Source organism: Thamnophis elegans, chromosome 2, assembly GCF_009769535.1.
Source record: "Thamnophis elegans isolate rThaEle1 chromosome 2, rThaEle1.pri, whole genome shotgun sequence".
Taxonomy (NCBI): Eukaryota; Metazoa; Chordata; class Lepidosauria; order Squamata; family Colubridae; genus Thamnophis; species Thamnophis elegans.
Genome location: NC_045542.1, coordinates 166,340,735 through 166,362,219, shown reverse-complemented (window position 1 = coordinate 166,362,219; position 21,485 = coordinate 166,340,735).

Sequence of the window (21,485 nt, the reverse complement as noted above, 5' to 3'; positions counted from 1 at the left end):
AAATCACCAAAGTTATTTTCTCCAGAATCTGTAGAGAGAATCAACTTGTTTACTTCTCAAACGATTTTGAGACGTTTGTGACAATTATCAGATTATTTTGCATTTCCTTTCAAGCCATCTTTACTATTTGCCGTTAGATGCTCCTTTGTATTCAGATCTGGCCTCAGAATGATAATGTAGCACTTGGGGATGAAGATGCAGCCCAACAATCCAGTACTGGAGGCCAAGATGGAGAAGACCTGCACAGCCACCATGTACTTCCCTTTGGTACTCAGGTAGGCAGGCACAAAGGACACCCAGACACTGCAGAAAACCAGCATGCTGAAGGTGATCAGCTTGGCTTCATTGAAGGCCCCAGGCAAGTTCCTGGCCAGGAAAGCCACCACAAAGGAGATGGCAGCCAGGAAGCCCATATAGCCCAGGGCAACATAAAACATAGCGACAGAACCTTCGTTGCACTGCAGGACAATCTGCTCGATCTGAGAGTGCATGTCATCCTCGGGAAATGGAGGAGAAACTCCCAGCCAGATGATGCAGATGACAACTTGGAGACCAGAGCAAGAAAGGACAATCGAGTTGGCCAGAGTCTTTCCCAGCCATCTCCTCACAAGGTTCCCAGGCTTTGTGGCCAGGAAGGCCAGCACCACCATGATAGTTTTAGCCAAGACAGAAGAGACAGCAATGGAAAAGATAATGCTGAAGGAGGTTTGTCGGAGGAGGCAGGTGATTGGTTTTGGAGGACCAATGAAGAGGAGGGAAGTCAGGAAGGACAGCAGGAGAGAGACCAGGAGGAGGTAGGAGAGATCCCGGTTGTTGGCTTTGACAATGGGAGTTTCTAAGAATTTGATGAAGATTGCTAAAACGAAGACAGTGACTAAAGATAAGAAGATGGCCAAGGAAGCCAGAATCATTCCCAAGTTCTCTTTGTATGACAAGAAGGTTATACTTTTAGGGACACATTTGTTTTGGCCTTTATTTGGATGGTGATTTTTTGGACATCTTGTGCACTTCTCTGCATCTGGGGAGAAGACAGGCAAGACCTCAAATATTAATGTTACACAAATATAAAAAATATGCCTTTGTAATACTACTTACAAATAATAAATCATGGCTATGATATTGTACCTCAAAAATCTAGGGAGTTTTGGAAAAATTAAAATCAAGGGGAAAAATGGATTGAAAGCTCTCTAGTAAAAACGAGAAAGGAAAACAGCCAGGATTAACAAAAAGGATGGACTTGGTGTAGGCAGTAGTGGAAATAAACTGGCTAGAATGGAGAGGAAGATCCCAAAAAGGTGAAGAGCTTCCTAAGATCTATATAGCCAGACAGCTTAATCCTCAAAAATTATATGAATGCAGATCCTGACAATTGTATGGTTGAATATTCCTTTCTCAAAGATTTTTCTGTTATGCTAATGGGGATCCTTTCTCAAGAATCTGGATGCACAGGGTAGATATTTATTTCAGGACCTAGTAGTTGAATCGGATTCAGTCAGTGGGATCAGCTAGATGGTATTTGGTTGAGAAACTTACACTGATACGTTTTGAGAGAGTTGCAGACATCTGAGAAAAGAGGGCATACAAAAAGTCAAGAAGGTGATTTGTGGGTGAGTGATTTATGTCCATTATCTTAATCTTTTGCCTCTTCCTCACACATAAAAGGCAAAGGTAAAGGTTCCCCTTGCACATATGTACTAGTCCTTTCCAGCTCTAGGGGGCAGTGCTCATCTCTGTTTCAAAGCTGAAGAGCCAGCGCTGTCTGAAGACATCTCTGTAGTCATGTGGCCAGCATGACTAAATGCCAAAGGCGCACGAAGCACTGTTACCTTCCCACCAAAGTGGTCCCAATTTTTCTACTTGCATTTTTACATGCTTTTGAACTGCTATGTTGGCAGAAGCTGGGACAAATAATGGGAGCTCACTCCGTTATGGGCGCTAGGAATTGAATATCTGACCTGCTGACCTTTCTGACTGACAAGCTCAGCGTCCTAACCACTGAGCCACCACATCCCTCTTTTCCTCACACATGGAGGCCCCTAATTCTAATGATTTTCAACAAATGTTGAGGGCAATTCAATTTAGCCTACTATCAGTGATTTACATAGTTTCATACATGTTTCATGGGTCAAGAATGAGGTGACAGGCATTAATTTTTATAGAACACTTTGTCTACATTGGTATAAATAGCATTTAGCACTTAGACTTATATACCACTTCACAATGCTTTACAGCCCTCTCTAAGCAGTTTACAGAGTCAGCACATTTTCCCCAACAGACTGGGTCCTCATTCTATCCACTTCGGAAGGATGGAAAGCTGGTCAACCTTGAGCCGGTGAGATTCGAATTGCCAAATTGCAGGCAGTTTGAAATCAGCACAATTAGTCTGCAGTACTACATTCTAACCACTGTGCCACTGTGGCTCTCCTCTATCAATATTTTTAAAGTAAGACAAATCTGTAGTTTTATGGTGGTTATTCAGCTTCAGTTAAGTGAATGGTGCCCTTGATGTGTTTGTGTTACTTGCGTTAATTAAATAGCTGATTTTTTTCCCCCAGACAATGGGCACACCCTGAGGAACTGGCCCTATGGACCCCCTTTCAGGGACATTTTTTTCATTAAGGATTTTCCTTTTGTATTCATGGAAGGCATAATGCCCTCTCTCAACAGAGAAGCAAAGTTGAGCTGATCTTCAACAGACAGGCTCCTACAGACAGAGATTGACAAGCCATGGTTGCTTAATCAGTTTTTCTTCAAAATGTTGCCATATGTACCAGATCAGGTCTAGGACAATTCACTGCCGTCACCGTGCCAAGACCAACTTGCCATGGCCAACTTTTTGTGGGACAATTCAATGCTGTATTAATAATTTCATTCGGTTATTTTTATTATTGGCGACCATGTTTTCTTCCAAATTATTTTTATTCTTGTTTTTCTGGATTGACTTTTTAATTTTAATAATATTGCCCACAGTTCTGTCAAAATGAATTTAATTTTTGTATCTGTTGAATTGTCCCTCAGCAAGTTGTCCTGCGGTGAGTTGGCCACGGCGAGATGGCCGTGGTGAATTGTCCCATTCTTATACCAGACCCAGGCTGCATAAATGGAGACAATATTTAAAAAGATATACAAAAATGAACTCTTGCTTCTGTCTCATATTTTTTGAGGTTTTCAATCTAAATCTGGGAGTTTCCCCATTTGCCTAATAACTGGCTTTCTGCCATCACCCATGACACTCTTTGCTCAAGGCTCCCAAAGTTTGCCTCCAAATATCCCTAACTGGAAATGCTTCATGGACTTTCTCCCCATCTTCCAAAAACTGCCTCTCCCCTTGGTGTCTCCTACCTTCCTGAGTGGAGATGGTTCCTTCTGGACACAAGATACATGCGTAGCAGCAAAGAGGCCTTCCTTCTAAGACCACCTTGGCTTGGCCAGGATGACAGTTTGTGGTACACCTGGAGCGAGGAAGGGGCTGACCGAAAAAAGAAGCAGCATCTATCAAAGATGGTTGGGTGTTGCCACCATCATGAGACATTCATCTATTTAATGTGTCTGCTCATTCCTACCCCATTTCTCTTTCTGTCGAGGAAGAGGTTATGTTGGATTGGTTTATTTCTTTTTCTTAGAATATACCCAACTAGGTGGAGATGGTTGGTACTTTGGATGGAAGTCTTCAAAGAGAACCTGGATAATTTACCTGTTAAAGATGATTTAGTGAATCCTATGCTGAAGAGGGGTTTGGAAAAAATGATTTCTCAATCCAGCATTAAATCCAGTGATGAAAGAAGGGGTGGGACTGGGAAAGCAGAATAAATATAACCAAATAATAGGGTTGGAAGGGACCTTGGAGGTCTTCTAGTCCAACCCCCCCACTCAAGCAGGAAACCCTATACTAGGGGTGTCAAACTCGCGGCCCATGGGCTAGATACGTCACACGCTCTACCATCATGGCACATGCTCTAGCGAAGGGAGAAAAAGCTGCAATACGTGAAATAATGACAACGTGACGCCATGAGCTTAACACCCCAGCTCTATACCGTTTCAGACAAACGGTTGTCCCATCTCTTCTTAAAAGCTTCCAGTGTTGGAGCATCCAAAACTTCTGGGGGCAAGTTGATCCACTGATTAATTGTTCTCACTGTCTGTAAATTTCTTCTTAGTTCTAGATTGCTTCTCTCCTTGATTAGTTTCCATGCATTGCTTCTTGACCTGCATTTTCCTATATATTGCCTGATATGCAGAAGGATATTTAGTCATCACATGGAAATCAGTGGGGAATCTTGAAGTGGGCAGGAAGTAGAAAGAGTATTGTCTTCAACAGTGACGTGCAGTCACTAGAGGCAGGGGAGGCAGGGCCTCACCAGTCTCCTGAGGGAAAGGAAACTATTTTCAAAATAATTAAAAAGGCCAAGGTAGTTGCTCCCAGACTCTAAGTCACAGTGACTCTGAGTCTCCTTAGTGCAGTTAATAGGAGGAGGCTAGAGAACTATGGGCCTCCTTTGCATAAGGATTTTTTCGCCTTTTAAGTGTCAACCAAGGGTTAAAACGCGAAAATTACGTATGCAAATGAGGAACGTAATACTCCCGCCTCCTCCTGCAGAGGTCACTTTGTTTAGAGCCTATTTTAAAATGTTTAAGCAGAGTCATCCACGTGGTAACTCTAGCAGCAACTAGCCTAGCCTGCCTGGCCCTGGCTAGACCAAATCTAGCATTTTCCACGCAGCTGGAAGGTATGTGGGTCAGAGCGATTGGGGGGGGGAGGAATTCAATTTATTTGTAATGTAAATAAATGTAATTTGTTTTTATTATGTGTATCTGCGTCTGTGTGTGGTTTTTTTTTTACCCGCCTCTGCTGGCGCGCGGGCTGGCACATCTATTTTTATTTTTCATTTTTCATTTATTATTTTTCGTTTTTTATTTTTCATTTTATTTTTTTATTTTTTAAAGCCATGACACCTCGGTGCGCCATAGAGTGAAACATGTCCTGGTTTGTGGCCGGGCGGCATGCACTTTAAAGTGCAAGCATGCAGCCTGGCCACAAACCAGGACATGTTTCACTGAATGGCCGGCCGGCGCGAAGGGAAGCCGGCAGTTTAGACCTCGGCCGCCATTCAGCTAAACATGTTTCGTTGAATGGCAGCCGAGGGGCAAGCTAAAGTGCCGGCATGACTTTGAAGTGCCTGCTTGCCTTCTGTGCCGGCCTGCGCAGAAGGCAAGCAGGCATTTAAAGGCATGCCGGCAGTTTAGACCTCGGCCGCCATTCAGCGAAACATGTTTCGTTGAATGGCTGCTGAGGGACAAGCTAAAGTGCCGGCATGCACTTTAAAGTGCCAGCGTGCCTGTCTGCCATAGAGCGGGCTTGTTCTCTACTTTAAGGGGGCTTTGCATGGGAAGGGGGCTTTGCATGGGAAGGGGGGGCTGTCCTTGGCTTTCCTCCCTCTCCTCAGCTGCAGCTGGGGTGAGGGGGGTGGATGGCGTGTGCACGCGCAATATTCCGGTCGGTGGGGTGGGGAGGCGAAATGCCACAAGGAAAATCCTGGCGCATGAGGGTGGGCGGAGGCAGGGGGCTCTGCCAACGCCAGCCGCTGCTGCCCCTCCTCGGTGCTTCTGGTGTGTGAGGCTGCTCAGGGAGATTATTCATTTCTTGTGTTCAGACGCTTGCCTTAAAGCCCCCGCCACCCCCCTCACCCAACTATAGTGAGCGAGCGCGGGCTCGGAGAGGCGGGCTCCAAGGCAAGCCCGCCGATCCTTATGCGGTGGGGAGATGAACCTTTCAGCTTGTCCTACCTCCCCTCCCCAAGTGGGTGCCCTCCTCCTCCTCCTCCTCCTCTCCTTCAAAGGCAAGAGGCGGGCAGTTTTTTTTTTTTCCGGAGTGGCTTGGTCCTGCCTAGATTGGAGGGGTGGGGGGAGGAGAATATAGAGGTCCTGCCCGCTTGCCTCACCGGCCGTGAACTTCACCGCACATCACTGGTCTTCAATGGGACCATTGTTAATTTGTGGAATTTTCCCCTAAAGACCTGTTGGTGGACGCAGTTTGATGAAACATAATAGCTTTGTCTCAATTCATCTATCATGTGAAACCAAGTATTCTTTAATTACAGTTATTGAATTAATCATGGTTAGCTAATTGTGCAGAATTGTCAGTGTGGGGTAGACGCTAATATATTTTAATAGGAATGAGAAGGAGGAAGTTAAAACCTACCCAAGGAAATTTCTGGAGAAACATTGGAATCTGAGCCGAATGATGTCTACCTTTGTTTATAAACACAATAATTAGGTTTGTCAATAAAATAACCTAAATCAAATTGACCATCTTACGGCTGTGAAGTGTGACTTCAGCATACCGTATATCTTTTCTAAGATTAAATATCATAGGATTCTCAAGTCTACATCCTGAGCGTTGGAATCACTTAACTTTGTTGTTTTAACTACAACTCAGCCAAGACATCACAGCTTGCTTTAATAAAGAAAAATAGAAGGAAGAAGATCCAAGTACCATCTGAATCTGGATAAGCCACATAGACTTCTTGGCCAAAGTTTCCCTTTCTGTGATCCATGGCCTCCTCTTTTTTTTTTTAATCCAAAGAGCCCAACAACATCTTTGAGAAAGAAGATCCCAAGCAACCTATCAACCCAGCACTAGCAACTCGCTAGACATTTCACAACTAGTTGGAAGAATAACTTTAACTTTAACTTTTAATAGATTTATATGCTGCCCAATCCTGTAGGACTCTGGGCAGCTTACAGAAAAAGTTAATATAGGAGTTAAAATAAAGAACAATTTAAAAAGAAACACTTTAAAAAGAACACACCATACACTCAATCTGGGTGGGGCTGGACCTCATTCCTGAAGACAACAGCCCCAGGCCTGCCGGAATAGCCAGGTTTTAGTGGCTTTTTGGAAGGCCGAGAAAGTGGGGAGGGTCCGGATCTCTACGGGTAGGTCATTCCACAGGGTCGGAGCAGCTACAGAGAAGGCCCTCCTTCGAGGAGCCACCAGCCGGCATTGCCCGGTCGACGGCACTCAGAGAGAGCCCAGTCTGTGAGTTCTTATCGGCCGTTGGGAGGTATGTGGCAGGAGGCGGTCTCCCAGATATCCAGGTCCTAGGCCATGTAGGGCTTTAAAGGTGATGACCAGCACCTTGAAGTGTGTGCGGAGACCGATCGGTAGCCAGTGCAGCTCGCGGAGGATAGGTGTAATATGGGTGTATCTAGGTACACCCATAATCGCTCGTGCAGCTGCGTTCTGGACTAACTGTAGTCTCCGAACACTTTTCAAGGGCAGCCCCATGTAAAGCGCATTACAGTAATCGAGCTTGGAGGTGACGAGGGCATGAGTGACCATTCGAAGTGCCTCCCGGTCCAGATAGGGCCGCAACTGGTGCACCAGGCGAACCTGGGCAAAGGCCCCCCTGGTCACAACCGACAAATGATGTTCTAATGTCAGCTGCAAATCCAGGAGGACACCCAAGTTGCGGACCCTCTCTGAGGGGTGTAGAATTTCACCCCCCAGGCTAAGGGATGGAATATCTGGACTATCCTTGGGAGGTAACATCAATAGCCACTCGGTCTTGTCTGGATTGAGTGCAAGCTTGTTCGCTCCCATCCAGACCCTGACAGCCTCCTGGCACTGGCACATCACTTCCACCACTTTGCTGAGTTGGCACGGGGCGGACAGATACAATTGAATATTGTCCGCATACTGATGGTATTTGATCCCATGCCGGCGTATGATCTAACCCAGCGGCTTCATGTAGATGTTAAATAGGAGGGGGGACAGGACTGAGCCCTGCGGCACCCCATATTTAAGGGGCCTAGGGGTCGATCTCTGTCCTCCAACCAACACCAACTGCGACCTGTCCGAGAGGTAGGAGGAGAACCACCGTAAAACAGTGCCTCCCACTCCCACCTCCCGCAACCGCCGCAGAAGGATACCATGGTCGATGGTATCAAAAGCCGCTGAGAGGTCAAGAAGCACCAGAATAGAGGAATGTCCTCTATCCCTGGCCCGCCAGAGATTATCGATCAGCGCGACCAAAGCAGTTTCCATGCTGTAACCAGGCCTGAAACTGGACTGAAAAGGGTCTAGATAATCTGTTTCATCCAAGGACCGTCGGAGTTGAAAGGCCACCACTTTCTCAACAACCTTCCCTACAAAAGGGAGGTTGGAGACTGGACGATAGTTGTTAAGGATAGCTGGGTCCAGAGAAGGCTTCTTAAGGAGGGGTCTCACCACCACATCCTTCAGTGTGTGCGGGAAAGATCCCTCCCGTAGAAAGGCGTTAACAATTATCTGGAGCCAGCCTCGTGTTACCTCCCTGCTGGTCGAGACCAGCCAGGAGGGACATGGGTCCAGTAGGCAGGTGGAGGCATACCGCTCCCATGGCCTTGTCCACTTCCTCAGGAGTGACAAGTTGAAACTCGCTCCACAAAGTCCGATCAAGGCCTTCCCCCGGCATCTCCTCAGGAACTGTCCAAGTGGAGTCCAGGTCCATCTGAATCCGAGTGACTTTGACCGATAGAAACTGAACAAATTCCTCGGCTCTACCCTGTAAGAGTTCTCCCACATCCCTCCCTTTCAGGAGGGAGCGCGTTATCCTAAACAGAGCGGCCGGGCTAGATTCTGCGGACGCAATAAGAGCGGAAAAATAAAAAAAGGTTGGAGGGCATTAGATGAGCAGCCTCAGCTAACCTGGTTAAACCGCTGGGACCAATTCATGGCCTCCTGGTCAAGGATGAATTCCAGGTCTTTGGACCTCCGTGGTTTGTCTATCCACCCAAACTTCACAGCCCCAAAAGTCTTATTAGGAAAGAGCACCCAGTTCATGGCATCAAATTTGGCAGCAAGGTCCCCTTTCTCATCCAGATACACTCCATTCATGCAATTATTGTAGAAGTGGGAATCTCCCAGGAAAGGATGAAGCTACAATGGCAGAAAAAACAACAATAAGAGGAAATCTAAGGATGTTCTACAAGTAGCTTTGGATTCTACTACGAAGCTCTCTATAGTGATGGGCATGGTCCATTGGTGGGTTCCTGATCCTGTTTCAACTGGTACGGTGCAACGGGGCCGGGCATCCACCACATGCACGTGTGCAGCACGTGCTTGCATACTTACCGCCTGCGACGCTCTGCAATGCTCCAGCTGTTCAGCAGAGTGTTACGCAGGCACCCTACGCTCCGTTCGTGTGCGTGTAAGCCCTGATCAGCTCAAATACAGGTAAGGTGGGCCCTCTGGAGCACAGTACCGGAACGGTACCTGGTGCTCCCAGCAGGCACTGGTACACCCGTACTGGGGCATACCGTTCATATCCCATCACTAGCATGGTCAGAGAGATATAAGGCAAATTTCAGCCACTCTTTGCCTCTAAGATAAAAAAAAACAACAGTATTGGAAGGGAACTTGGAGGTACATTCAATGATAGAATAATAGAAGTGGAGGGGACCTTGGAGGTCTTCTAGTCCAACTCCCTGATTAGGCAGGGGGTTGGACTAGAAAATCAGACAAATGGTTATCCAACATCTTAAAAACTTTCAGTGATGTGCAGGACCTGGGTGGCTGCCTGGCTTCTCGCTCGATAGAAGCCGGCGAGACAAAAGAAGATCTTAGAAGAGCCTCCAGAGTCCGTGACAACTTGACATAAGGTCCTGGAAGGGCTGTATTTTGCGGATCGAGTGGGGACTGGCATTTGAACATCAGCCGTCTCCGGTCGCTTTCCTAGCTGTGGATTTGCCGAGGCCTGGAACTGGAACTAGAACTGCTGCGTGGCGCAGAGGAGAGATGGCGCCGCCGCTCTGTTGAACATTGCGTTTTAAATCTTGGACGCTTGCCTTTGATTCTATCTGAGCGGCTGCTTTTCCAACTGGAGTTGAACTTTGTTTCTTTGATTTCATCTATGTGGTGAGCAGTGAGCAGGGGGGATTGGGAGATCTGTTCGATTGAGACCATCTGGAATGGAGTTTTGTGGGATTGGCGGATTTGGCGGCTGGCTGCGCGTACCGCCGCCGTGGCCGTACCCCCTCACCCCCAATGCCTTGCTCGCCCTATCCTGCTTCTCCTCTTGCCCCTCTCCTCTCGCCCCTGCGCCCCTGCGCCCCTGCACCCCTGTCAGGTTCCAGCGACCCTGAGTGATCGTGCTGCTCAGAGCGGAGAAGAGGGCGGCGCCGTGCTGACATTGTCCATTGCTGAGTCTGTGAGAGGCCTGGACGCCTCCCCCTCCTTTTTTTTCCATCGCAGCCTTTCGGATACCACTCCTGTCCCTCTCCATTACCGGCAAGCCTTACCATCTCCCTACCCAGCATTGACTCTCCTTCGCCTCGGCTGGGGCCATCTGCTCTGGTCATTCTATCTGCCCTCCCTCTGACTGTTTGCTGCCTGCCATAGCTCCAGTTAATTAGGTAGATTTAGTTAGATATATAGGTATAGGTTTAGGTTTATAGTTAGGCATAGATTAGATATAGATTTAGGATATATTTTAGGTATAGATTAGATATAGATTTAGGTATAAGTACTGGAGACTGTACCATCTGTGGGTGCTCTCGGCCTTGGGGCAGGCCTAGTGGAGACCGGGGTTGGGGTCATGACTAGGGTTGGGGGTAGAGTTAGTGTGGGGGCTAGGGCTAGGCTACGCTTGGGTTAGGATTAGGATTAGGCTGGTGTAGGGTTAGAATGGGTGAGCTTAGTTTGGGTTGGTGTTAGTTTTTGGTTTAGGCTTAGAATTAGGATAACTTTAGGTTAGGATTAGGTTTAGTAGTAGGATAATTAAGTTTGGAATAAGGCTAGGAGTGGTAGATGATGGCAGCCGTAGGGGTCAGGACTTGGCTCTGTAGGAATTGGCGCCCTTTATCCCATCTTCTGGAGCAGCTCGGGCCAGTCCCAGACGTTGGCCCCACAGACTCTCCCCCGCCGGATTCTGGACCCTGCTCAATCTTAGGGGAAGGAGAAGAACTACCCCCCGACACGGGGGCCATAAATTGCTTGTTGGATCCAGAGGGCTTAGGACTGGAAAGCTACTGTGTACCAATACCGGACCCTTATCCCGTGCCCTCTCCGCTTACAGCCACTTTATATGCTATTGACTCTGGACCTGTGGCCTGGGAAGCCCTTCTAGGACTCAGAGGAAGGGAGAAGAGCGGAGCAGCTCGCCCTCCATCTGCACATCATTGTCTTACATCGCACTAGCGCAGTGCTCCATGAATTTTTTAGGGATGTAGTGTGAATGGTATGCTTGGTTGATGTTTGCACCCACTTTTTTTAAATTCATACTGTTGTATTTTCTGTGTTTAACTTATTTTGTGGGGACTGCATGGGTGAGTGGCTGCGTGTGTATGAGAGGGTTGAGAGTATTGCCTGGTGTCTCCTCCACTGAGTGCCATTGCAGAAGTGGTAGGGGCCCAGACTTACTTCCCATCCCAGAATGAGTGTTAAGGATTGCCTGCTGGATGGTGCGGTAGCTGTGGGGTCTACGGTAGCGGGAGAGGGCCGGAGCATTACGGTCACTATGGGGAGGGGCAGGTATGATGGGAACTTCAGGGCTGGCCATTACCGGGGAAGGAGGGTTCGCTACATCACAGAGATCCCTCCTTCCGGCCCTGTTAGTTCCACTCCAGGGCCAGGTGGCGAGAATTGTCAGGGCCCTGGTCTCAGGCTGTTGTTGCTAAATGCCAGGTCTGTGGTTCACAAAGCTCCCCTTGTCCGGGACCTAATTTTAGATGAGGGGGCAGACCTAGCATGTATTACTGAGACCTGGCTGGGCCCAGAGGGAGGAGTCCCCCTCACTGAAATGTGCCCAGAAGGTTTTCAGGTGCTTCATCAGCTGCAACCCCAGAGAAGGGGTGGAGGAGTGGCTGTCATCGTCTGAGGGTCTTTAGTTCCTCGTAGGATCCCTGCTCCGGAGTTTGTCGGGTGTGAGTCCCTGTTGATGAAGCTGGACCTTGGTGGTCAAGTGGGTCTGTTGCTAACATACCTACCTCCCAACAGCGTTGCAACAGCCCTCCCCTCGCTCCTCAAGTCAGTAGCCAAGTTGGCGGTGGAGTTCCCCAGGCTTATGGTTCTGGGGGATTTCAACCTGCCTACACTTGGTGAACGCTCTGATGGGGCGCAGGAGTTCATGGCTTCCATGACAGCCATGGACTTGACCCAAGTAATTCGAGGTTCAACTCATTCAGGGGTCACACACTTGACCTTGTATTTCTTTCGGAGCAGTGGAGATGTGATCTAGAGTTGAAGGGCATTAAAACCTTGCCCTCGTCATGGTCCGATCACTTCCTGCTGAGGCTTGACTTTCGGAAGCCAATCCCCCACTGTAGGGAGGAGGAACCGATTAGGTGGTTCCGCCCCAGGTGCCTGATGGACCCAATGGGGTTTCAGACGGCACTTGGAGAAATACCTGACACTATCGTCCACAATCCGGCGGAGTCCTTAGTCACTGCTTGGAATACAGCGGCGACGGGGGCTCTAAACCGGATTGCGCCTTTGCGACCTCTCCAAGGTGGTGGATCCAGGAGGGCTCCTTGGTTCACCGAGGAACTCCGGGAGATGAAGCGCCAAAAGAGACGCCTAGAGTGCCGCTGGAGGGCCAGTAAATCTGAGTCAGACCGAGCACTGATGAGAGCCTTTATTAGAGCCTATCTCGTGGCAATACGGGCGGCGAAATGTTCGCATTTTGCCGCCCTTATTGCATCCGCTGAATCGCGTCCAGCCGCCTTGTTTAGGATAACCTGCTCCCTCTTGAAAGGGAGGGATGCGGGTGACCCTCTACAGGGTAGAGCTGAGGAATTTGTTCAGTATTGGACGGATAAAGTCGCTCGGATTCGGACAGAGCTGGACTCCAATTGCACGATACCAGCCGAGGTACCGGGGGAGGGTCTTGAGCATGCTTTATGGATTGAGTTTCAACGGGCTTCTCCTGATGAAGTGGACAAAGCCATGGGAGCGGTGAGTGCCTCCACTTGTATACTGGACCCGTGTCCCTTCTGGCTGGTCTCGACCAGCAGGGAGGTAACACATGGCTGGATCCAGACGATTGTGAACACCTCTCTCCGGGAGGGAATCTTCCCACCCCTCCTAAAGGATGCGGTGGTGAGACCCCTCCTGAAGAAACCGTCTCTGGACCCAGCTGTTTTGAGCAACTATCGTCCAGTCTCCAACCTTCCCTTTGTAGGGAAGGTTGTTGAGAAAGTGGTGGCCTCGCAACTCTGACGGTCCTTGGATGAAACCGATTATATAGACTCTTTTCAGTCGGGTTTCAGGCCTGGTTACAGCACGGAAACTGCTTTGGTCGCGCTGATCGATGATCTCTGGCGGGCCAGGGATAGGGGTCACCCTCTATCCTTGTGCTTCTTGACCTCTCAGCAGCCTTCAATACCATCGAACATGGTATCCTTCTGCGACGGTTGTGAGAGGTGGGGGTGGGAGGCACCATTTTGCAGTGGTTCTCCTCCTACCTCTCGGACAGGTCGCAGTCGGTGTTGGTCGGAGGGCAGAGATCGACCCCAAGGCCCCTCAAGTATGGGGTGCCGCAGGGTTCGGTCCTGTCCCCCCTCCTATTTAACATCTACATGAAGCTGCTGGGTGAGATCATACGCCGGCACGGGATTAAGTGTCACCAATATGCAGACAATACGCAGCTGTATCTGTCTGCCCCGTGCCAATTCAGCGAAGCAGTAGAAGTGATGTCCCAGTGCCTGGAGGCTGTTAGAGTCTGGATGGGAGCAAACAAGTTGGCACTCGATCCAGACAAGACCGAGTGGCTATTGATGTTCCCTCCCAAAAATTGTCTAACTGTTCCATCTCTCAGGCTGAGGGGGTGAAATTATACGCCCCTCAGAGAGGGTTCGCAATTTGGGAGTCCTCCTGGACCCACAGCTGACTTTAGAACACCATTTGTCGGCTGTGACCAGGGGGACCTTTGCCAGGTCCGCCTGGTGCACCAATTGCAACCCTACTTGGATCGGGAGGCCCTTCAGACAGTCACTCACGCCCTTGTGACCTCAAGACTGGATTATTGTAATGCGCTCTACATGGGGCTGCCCTTGAAGAGTGTTCGAAGACTCCAATTAGTCCAGAATGCAGCCGCGTGAGCGATTGTGGGTGCACCAAGGTACACCCACATTACACCTATCCTCCGCGAGCTGCACTGGCTACCTATTAGTCTCTGAATCCGCTTCAAGGTGCTGGTCGCTACCTATAAAGCCCTACATGGCATCGGACCTGGGTACCTGAGAGACCGCCTCCTGCCGATTACCTCTCTCAGACCAATTAGATCACACAGGTTAGGTCTCCTCCGGATTCCATCTGCCAGCCAATGTCGGCTGGCGACTCCCCGGGGAAGAGCCTTCTCTGTTGCAGCTCCGGCCCTCTGGAACGAGCTCCCTGTTGAGATCCGGACCCTTACTACCCTCCAGGCCTTCCGCAAAGCCACCAAGTCCTGGCTGTTCCAGCAGGCTGGGGGGAGCTGAGAAGCATCTACCTCCACGGAAATTGTGAATGTTGGTTTTGTTTTTAATATGTTGTCTTTGTTCCCCCCTTTCCCTTGTCTTTTGTGAGCTGCCCGGAGTCCTCCGGGAGTGGGCGTCATACAAGACAAATAAATAAATAAATAAATAAATAAATAAATAAATAAATAAATAAATAAGTAAGTAAGTAAGTAAGTAAGTAAGTAAGTAAATAAATAAATAACAACCTCTGGAGACAACTTGTTCCACTGATTAATTGTTCTGACTGTCAGGAATTTTTTTCTTAGTTCAAGGTTGCTTCCCTGCTTGATTAGTTTCCACCCATTGCTTCTTGTCCTGCCTTCAGGTGCTTAGGAGAATGGCTTCACTCCCTCTTCTTTGTGGCAGCTCCTGAGTCATTGGAACACTGCTATCATGTCTCCCCTAGTCCTTCTTTTCATTTAACTAGACATACCCAGTTCCTGCAACCGTTCTTCATATGTTTTAGCCTCCAGTCCCCTAATCCTCTTTGTTACTTTTCTCTGCATTCTTTCTAGAGTCTCCACATCTTTTTTACATTGTGGCAACCAAAACTGAATGCAGTATTCCAAGTGTGGCCTTACTAAGTCATTATAAAGTGGTATTATCAATTCACTTGCCTTTAGAATTTCTAAAAGAAACCAAATACCTGCCACGTCTGAAGGACCAGCCTGTGGTCTTTTTCCTTCCTTGCCCTTTTCTTGGATTTGGATAGGTAGGCATCATGTGAAGCCCGAGCAACTGCCCAGGCGAGGGTGTAAATACCGTAGCCATCCAGAGAGAAGGTTTTTTCCACCACCTCTTCCTGCAGGGTATCCAGTTCCTCATTCTCCCGGCATCTCACCCTTCCTTTCACAGAAAACAGGTGTCTGGAATATGAACAATTGAAGACCATTTTGCCAAAATTTTGCATAGGGTGAAAAAATGTTTCAGAAACTGGTGGCCTTTTTTCAATATGGATTAAGAAAGAGAAAAAACCGCGGAGATGCCGAGGAGACAGTATGTCATCGGATAAATTCAGAGTGAGATCCCACATGGCTGTGGTGATCCAAACTTTTGCCAGGATAGGCTTGACGTGCCTTTCAATGTGGGATTGCAAGGCATTTATCAAGCTGTACAAATGGCGGGATTCCCCGTAATATATGAAAACGCTGACATTGTTCCACAAGTGAAGTGGTTCATTGAACAACAGCCTCATTTTCCAGGGCAATACGGGGATGTTCACCGAGAAGGCTACACAAATTGTGTTCCTTGTTAATATGGGACTCAAAGTCCAGAGGAATCTTTTTCCATTGTCAGTGTCTGGTGCTAGAAGACCGACCCAGTTCCATCCGAAATGGTGGAGCATTTTGACAATTCCCGAATACAAGTATTCTTCTTTGGGGACCATCCGGTAGATGAATGGGAAATGGGTTTTATCATTCAGATTTTCGGACACAAAACCATAACTGACCTAGCAAGAAAAAGAAGTGTGGGGAAAAAATGTTCAGGATAATGTTTGAAGGATATGATCTTCTCCGTTTGAGCAGTTCTTTCTCCCAAGATGCTAGATAGTTGGGTTCTGCACTAGGCAGGATGATGAAGCAGACTGTGTCAAGATCCAATCCACCTGTTACTACACCAAGATAAAAGTTCCTCTCGCACATATGTGTGAGTTGTTCCTGACTGTAGGGGGCAGTGCCCATCTCCATTTCAAAGCTGAAGAGCCAGCACTGTCCAAAGACGTCTCCATGGTCATGTGGCCAGCATGACTAAACACCAAAGGCATGCGGAATGCTGTTACGTTCCCATTAAAGGTGGTTCCTATTTTTCTACCTGCATCTTTACATGCTTTTGAACTGCTAGGTTGGCATAAGCTGGGACAAGGCGCTCACTCCGTTACGCAGCGCTAGGGATTTGAACCAGTGACCTGCCAACCTTTCTGATCGACAAGCTCAGCATCTTAGCCACTGAGCCACTGCAATCCTAAGCACCAAGGTACTAATTCATATTGACTGAAATCTTGCAAGCTCCTACCAAACTAAGGGAATAGTCCTGAAGCCCAGCTATCACAAGTCACTTAGCATATTTACATAAGTGCTTTCAAACTGAATAGGAAGAAATATTTTACTGGACCAGTTGCCGTACAAATTGTACACAAACAGCTGTAGTATAAGATAAAGCTGACTTCTAAACCTGGAGCATATGAAGAACGATTGCAGGAACTGGGCATGGCTAGTCTAATGAGAAGAAGAACTAGGGATAACATGATAGCAAGTTTCCAATATCTTTTTTTAAATAGTTAATTTATTCATTTTCACATTACATACATAAGTGCTTAGAGAACAGCATATTGTTTGGATCAATTTATTTATATATAATAATAATTTCCCACTCCTAATTTTTACCTGTACTATCCAACAATTTATAAAAAAAGTCCCATGTTCTAAAATTATCTACTTTTTCTTTTCTTTTTAGCATTAATCTGTCCATTTGTGCACAATCTAAATTTTTAAAAAATTACATCATTCTCTGTAGGTGTTTCCTCATTTTTCCAGTACAAATGTGCAAATACAATTTTTGTTGCTGTGAAAACATGTAATATTAAGTGTAGATTCCTTTTATCATATTTTTCAGGTATTATGCCTGGTATTATATGTGGTGGACATGTGTAAAAGCAAAGAAATATTGGACAAAAATACATATATGGTTTGAAAAAAATGTTATAACAACATATAGATTATAAACAATATTCCAATATCTAAGGGGCTGCCACAAAGAAGAGGGAGTCAACCTATTCTCCATAGTACCTTAAGAAAGGACAAGAAGCAATAGATGGAAATTAATCAAGGAGAGAAGCAACCTAGAACTAGGGAGAAATTTCCTGACAGTGAGAACAATTAATCAGTGGAATGACTTGCCCCCAGAAGCTAGTAGGCGCTCCAATGCTGGAGGTTTTAAAGAAGAGATTGGACAACCATTTGTCTGAAATGGTATAGGATTTCCTACCTGAGTAGGGGTTGGACTAGAAGACTCCAAGGTCCCTTTCAACTTTGTTATTCTATTAACTGGCACCTCTTTACAAACAATGAAAGAACGAATAGTGTAGGACAATCTAACGTTCATTCTCTGCATTCTGCCTATTGTTGAATAACAGACTGCCAGTTTTTTAAAAAAAGACTTTAGATTTTCCCTTTTACCTTACAAGCTATGAACAGGAAGAGTTTGCTAATGGTAAGAGGAGTTCCACAACGGAACAGATTGCCTTGTGAGTTGGTAGACATTCCTTTACTGGAATTATCTTCACAGAGAATAGATGGTAATGTTTTGGGAATGCCAAAAGTGGATTCTTGTGCAGGGCAGAGGTTGGGAAAGAAGATCTTCAAGATCTTCCATTCTTTGCTTCTGAAATTCAAACGGATAACTTCTCAAGGAATGAAAAAGGAAATGAACATCCTTTTCTTTTGATGTATAATTAAAACCCAGTGATGACACGATCTGTTTGGTGTCCCATACTGACACCAAACAGCACTTCGATTGAAGCAACACAAAAATCATCGGCCATGCTACCACCCACTACGCTCGTGAGTTCATTGAAGCCTGGCACTCCACAAGCAATGCTGTCAACAGTCACACTGACCTACAACCAGCCTACGAACCCCGCAGAATCCAAATCAACCAAACAGCCAATCAGAGACAGCACTGACCCTCAACCAACCCATTCAACTCCCTCACACCAGCAGTTCACTTCCAAATGACCTGATGTAATCCCCTTATCACAAGACCCATCACAAGACTCACTGACAACTCACAGCTGACCCATCACAAAACCCTCACTTGACACATCCATACCTGAAGCCCTCATAAACAGAAAAACATAGATACTGACATCCTCTAAACTCCACTGAAGATGTTACCTAGCCTAGTAACAAAGCATTCGGGCACCAATCCACAAGCTCGGGGAACGGATCTTCTCCCTCATCCTACACTTGAGCTACAGATATTCGCCACTATTGCAAAACTTGATCTCCATTGCCCTGACAGCTTTAAAAGTGTCCTTCAACCTGCTATTTCAATGGTCATGGCATATGCCTGGGCAGCACCCATCCAGCTTTGGCTTTTCTCCCCATCTCCATTTGTACCTGTGGCATCTTGTAGAGGCTCAACATGGTGGAAATCTGCTTGGAAATGTCAGACTCGGTCCCTTCAATCACAGCCACCAGCTTCTTCTCCCTTCCACAAATGTAGTTTGGAACATTTGCCTGTCCGGTGGAGAGCAAACCCAACAGGGCATCAGCGGTCAGTCCTGGTTCATAATAGTTCTCGTAGATGTCATAACCCAGGGTGATATTGGGCAAAATGTGGGGATTCTGGTTGATCTCACGAACGGCAAAAAGAAAGGACAGAAGGTACCAGTGGGCATTATAACCTTTGCTTCAAAACAAAACAAAACCCACAGCCACCTTTAATATTCATTCAGCATTTTAACCATTCATTCAAACACAGGTTGGATTCCAGACCCTTTCTAACCCTATCCTTGTTACTCTTACTAGAAGTAATAATTATAATACGAAAACATATGAAGAAATGGGCATGGCTAGTCTAGAGAAAAGAAGGACTAGGGAAGACATGATAGCATTATTCGAATATTTAAGGGGCTGCCAAAAAGAAGAGGGGTCAGTTTATTTTCCAAAGCACCAGAAGGCAAGACAAGAAGCAGTGGATGGAAACTTATCAAGGAGAGAAGCAACCTAGAACTAAGGAGAAACTTCCTGACAGTTAGAATTCATCAGTTGAACAGCTTGCCTTCAGAATTTGTGGGTGCTTAATCACAATAGGCTTTTAAGAAGGGACTGGACAATCACTTCTCTGAAATGATATAGGATCTCCTGCTTGAGCAGGGGGCTCAGACTAGAAAATATTCATGGTTCAACTCTGTTCTGGTTAGTTGATTGATTGATTGGATGGATGAATAGAATAACAGAATTGGAAAGGACCTCGGAGGTCTTCTAGTCCAACCCCCTGATTAGGCAGGAAACCTGTACAGCACTTCAGACAAATGGTTAGCCAACATCTTCTAAAAAACTCCCAGTGTTGGAGCATTCACAGCTTCTGGATTCAAGTTGTTCCACTGGTTCATTGTTCTCACTGTCAGGAAATTTCTCCTTAGCTCTAAGTTGCTTCTCTCTGATTAATACAGTCTTTGCCGAAGAAAATCGGTAAAATAAATGAATTTTCCTTGAGGGATTGCTCATGGTGGAGGGGAAATTGGGTGCATCTGACAACAGGTTCCATGCAAAATAGTACAAAATCCACACACCCCAAGATCTACTTACATAACTGGTTGGTTATAGGGAGGCTCCTTGAAGGTTGTTATTGCCGACCAGATTGACATCAGGGAAACAATTCCACCAATATAGAGGTCCCCTGGGCGGTAAAAATTGTACACCCCGTTCTGATCCTTGGTAAAATCAAGGGGGCATTTTCTCCCACCAGCTACACTGGGCAATAGAAGCAGAAGCAGGAAGAAGAGGAATAGCTTAGCTTGCATGGCAGCCCTCAGAAGCATTTCAGGGAGCAGTAGTGGTTGGATTAGAAGACCCCCAAGATCCTTTCCAACTCTGTTGTTCTGTTTTGTCTTCAAAAGAGAGAGCGTCCAACCACAACTTCCCAGGATGGTAGGGAGTTGATTCTGCACCTCAAGTGGGTGCATGTCACTCTGAACACATTGGCTCCAGAGGAAGCATTTATTTGGCATTTGGCTTTCTAGGCAATATTTATCAAGATGTTGCAGCAGGTTGCTTGCCAGGTTCAGGGATGATGAAACTCCCTTGAGGGTTAAAGGAAAAAAAGACCATGATTTTCACAATTACAATGTAGAGTGCATCTATTGTGCCAGTTTGATCCAGTGGTTAAGGCACCAGGCTAGAAAGCAAGAGAACGTGGGTTCATATCCTGCCTTAGGGATGAAAGTCAGCTCTTGGTGACTTTGGGCTAGTCTCTCTCTTTCTCAACTCAATCCACCTCAGAGGGTTGTTGTGAGAAAAACGGGGGGAGAGTGTGTGTTGTTGTACATACATACAAGAGCCTCAGTGGCACAGTGGTTAGAATGCTGTACTGCAGGCCACTTCTGCAGACTATTGGCTACCTGCAATGTGGCAGTTCAAATCCCACCAGACTCAAGGTTGACTTAGCCTTCCATCCTTAAGTGCTATATTCGCTGCCTGAGTTATTTGTAAAAATAATAAATATGCAATACAAATAAACAAACAAATATTATTTTGTGGCTTCAAAAGCAGGTCCAGGAGGTTTCTGAAACCTCACACATTTGATGTGTGTCCTTTGAGGCAAATCTAGTGTGCCCTATGCCACAGTTTGTCGATACTTTTGGTAAAGGAGGAATCCAGGTGATATCTGGATTCCTTTTATTAAAGGAAGATTCCTTTTATTACCAATGTTGATGCAGACAGAACTTGGGGCACTACCTTCCACAAATGGTGTGATGCTGGTTGGGAGATGTCCAGGCCATGTCTGTTGACTCAGTGAGTCTTGGAACCTTACTGTTGCAGAAAACTAAGGGACTCAGACTTCGGAATCAAAAGAAGTGGCTTTATTGATATCAAGGTTCAGAGCAAGATAGGCAAGACAGCCATTTGAACAACTGAACAACTTATACAAAAGACAGTTCTTATATGTCTTTCAAAAGCAGCAGAACACTGGAATGTAAAATGTTCCTGTTACTAAATATCTTGCCTAAGCTTTCCAGTAACTTTCTGTGGCTAGCTTGTACTTTTGACTCATATGTGTGAACTATAGCTGAACTTGTGGTTAGGCTTTTAAAATTTCTTGTTCTTGTACACGTCTTAAAAGCAAGTCTTTATTCCTTCTTTCTGTCATGGGAAGAGCCGAGGTGGCACAGTGGTTAGGGTGCAGTACTGCAGGCCACTTCAGCTGACTGTTATCTGCAGTTCAGCGGTTCTAATGTCACTGGCTCAAGGTTGACTCAGCCTTCCATCCTTCCGAGATGGGTGAAA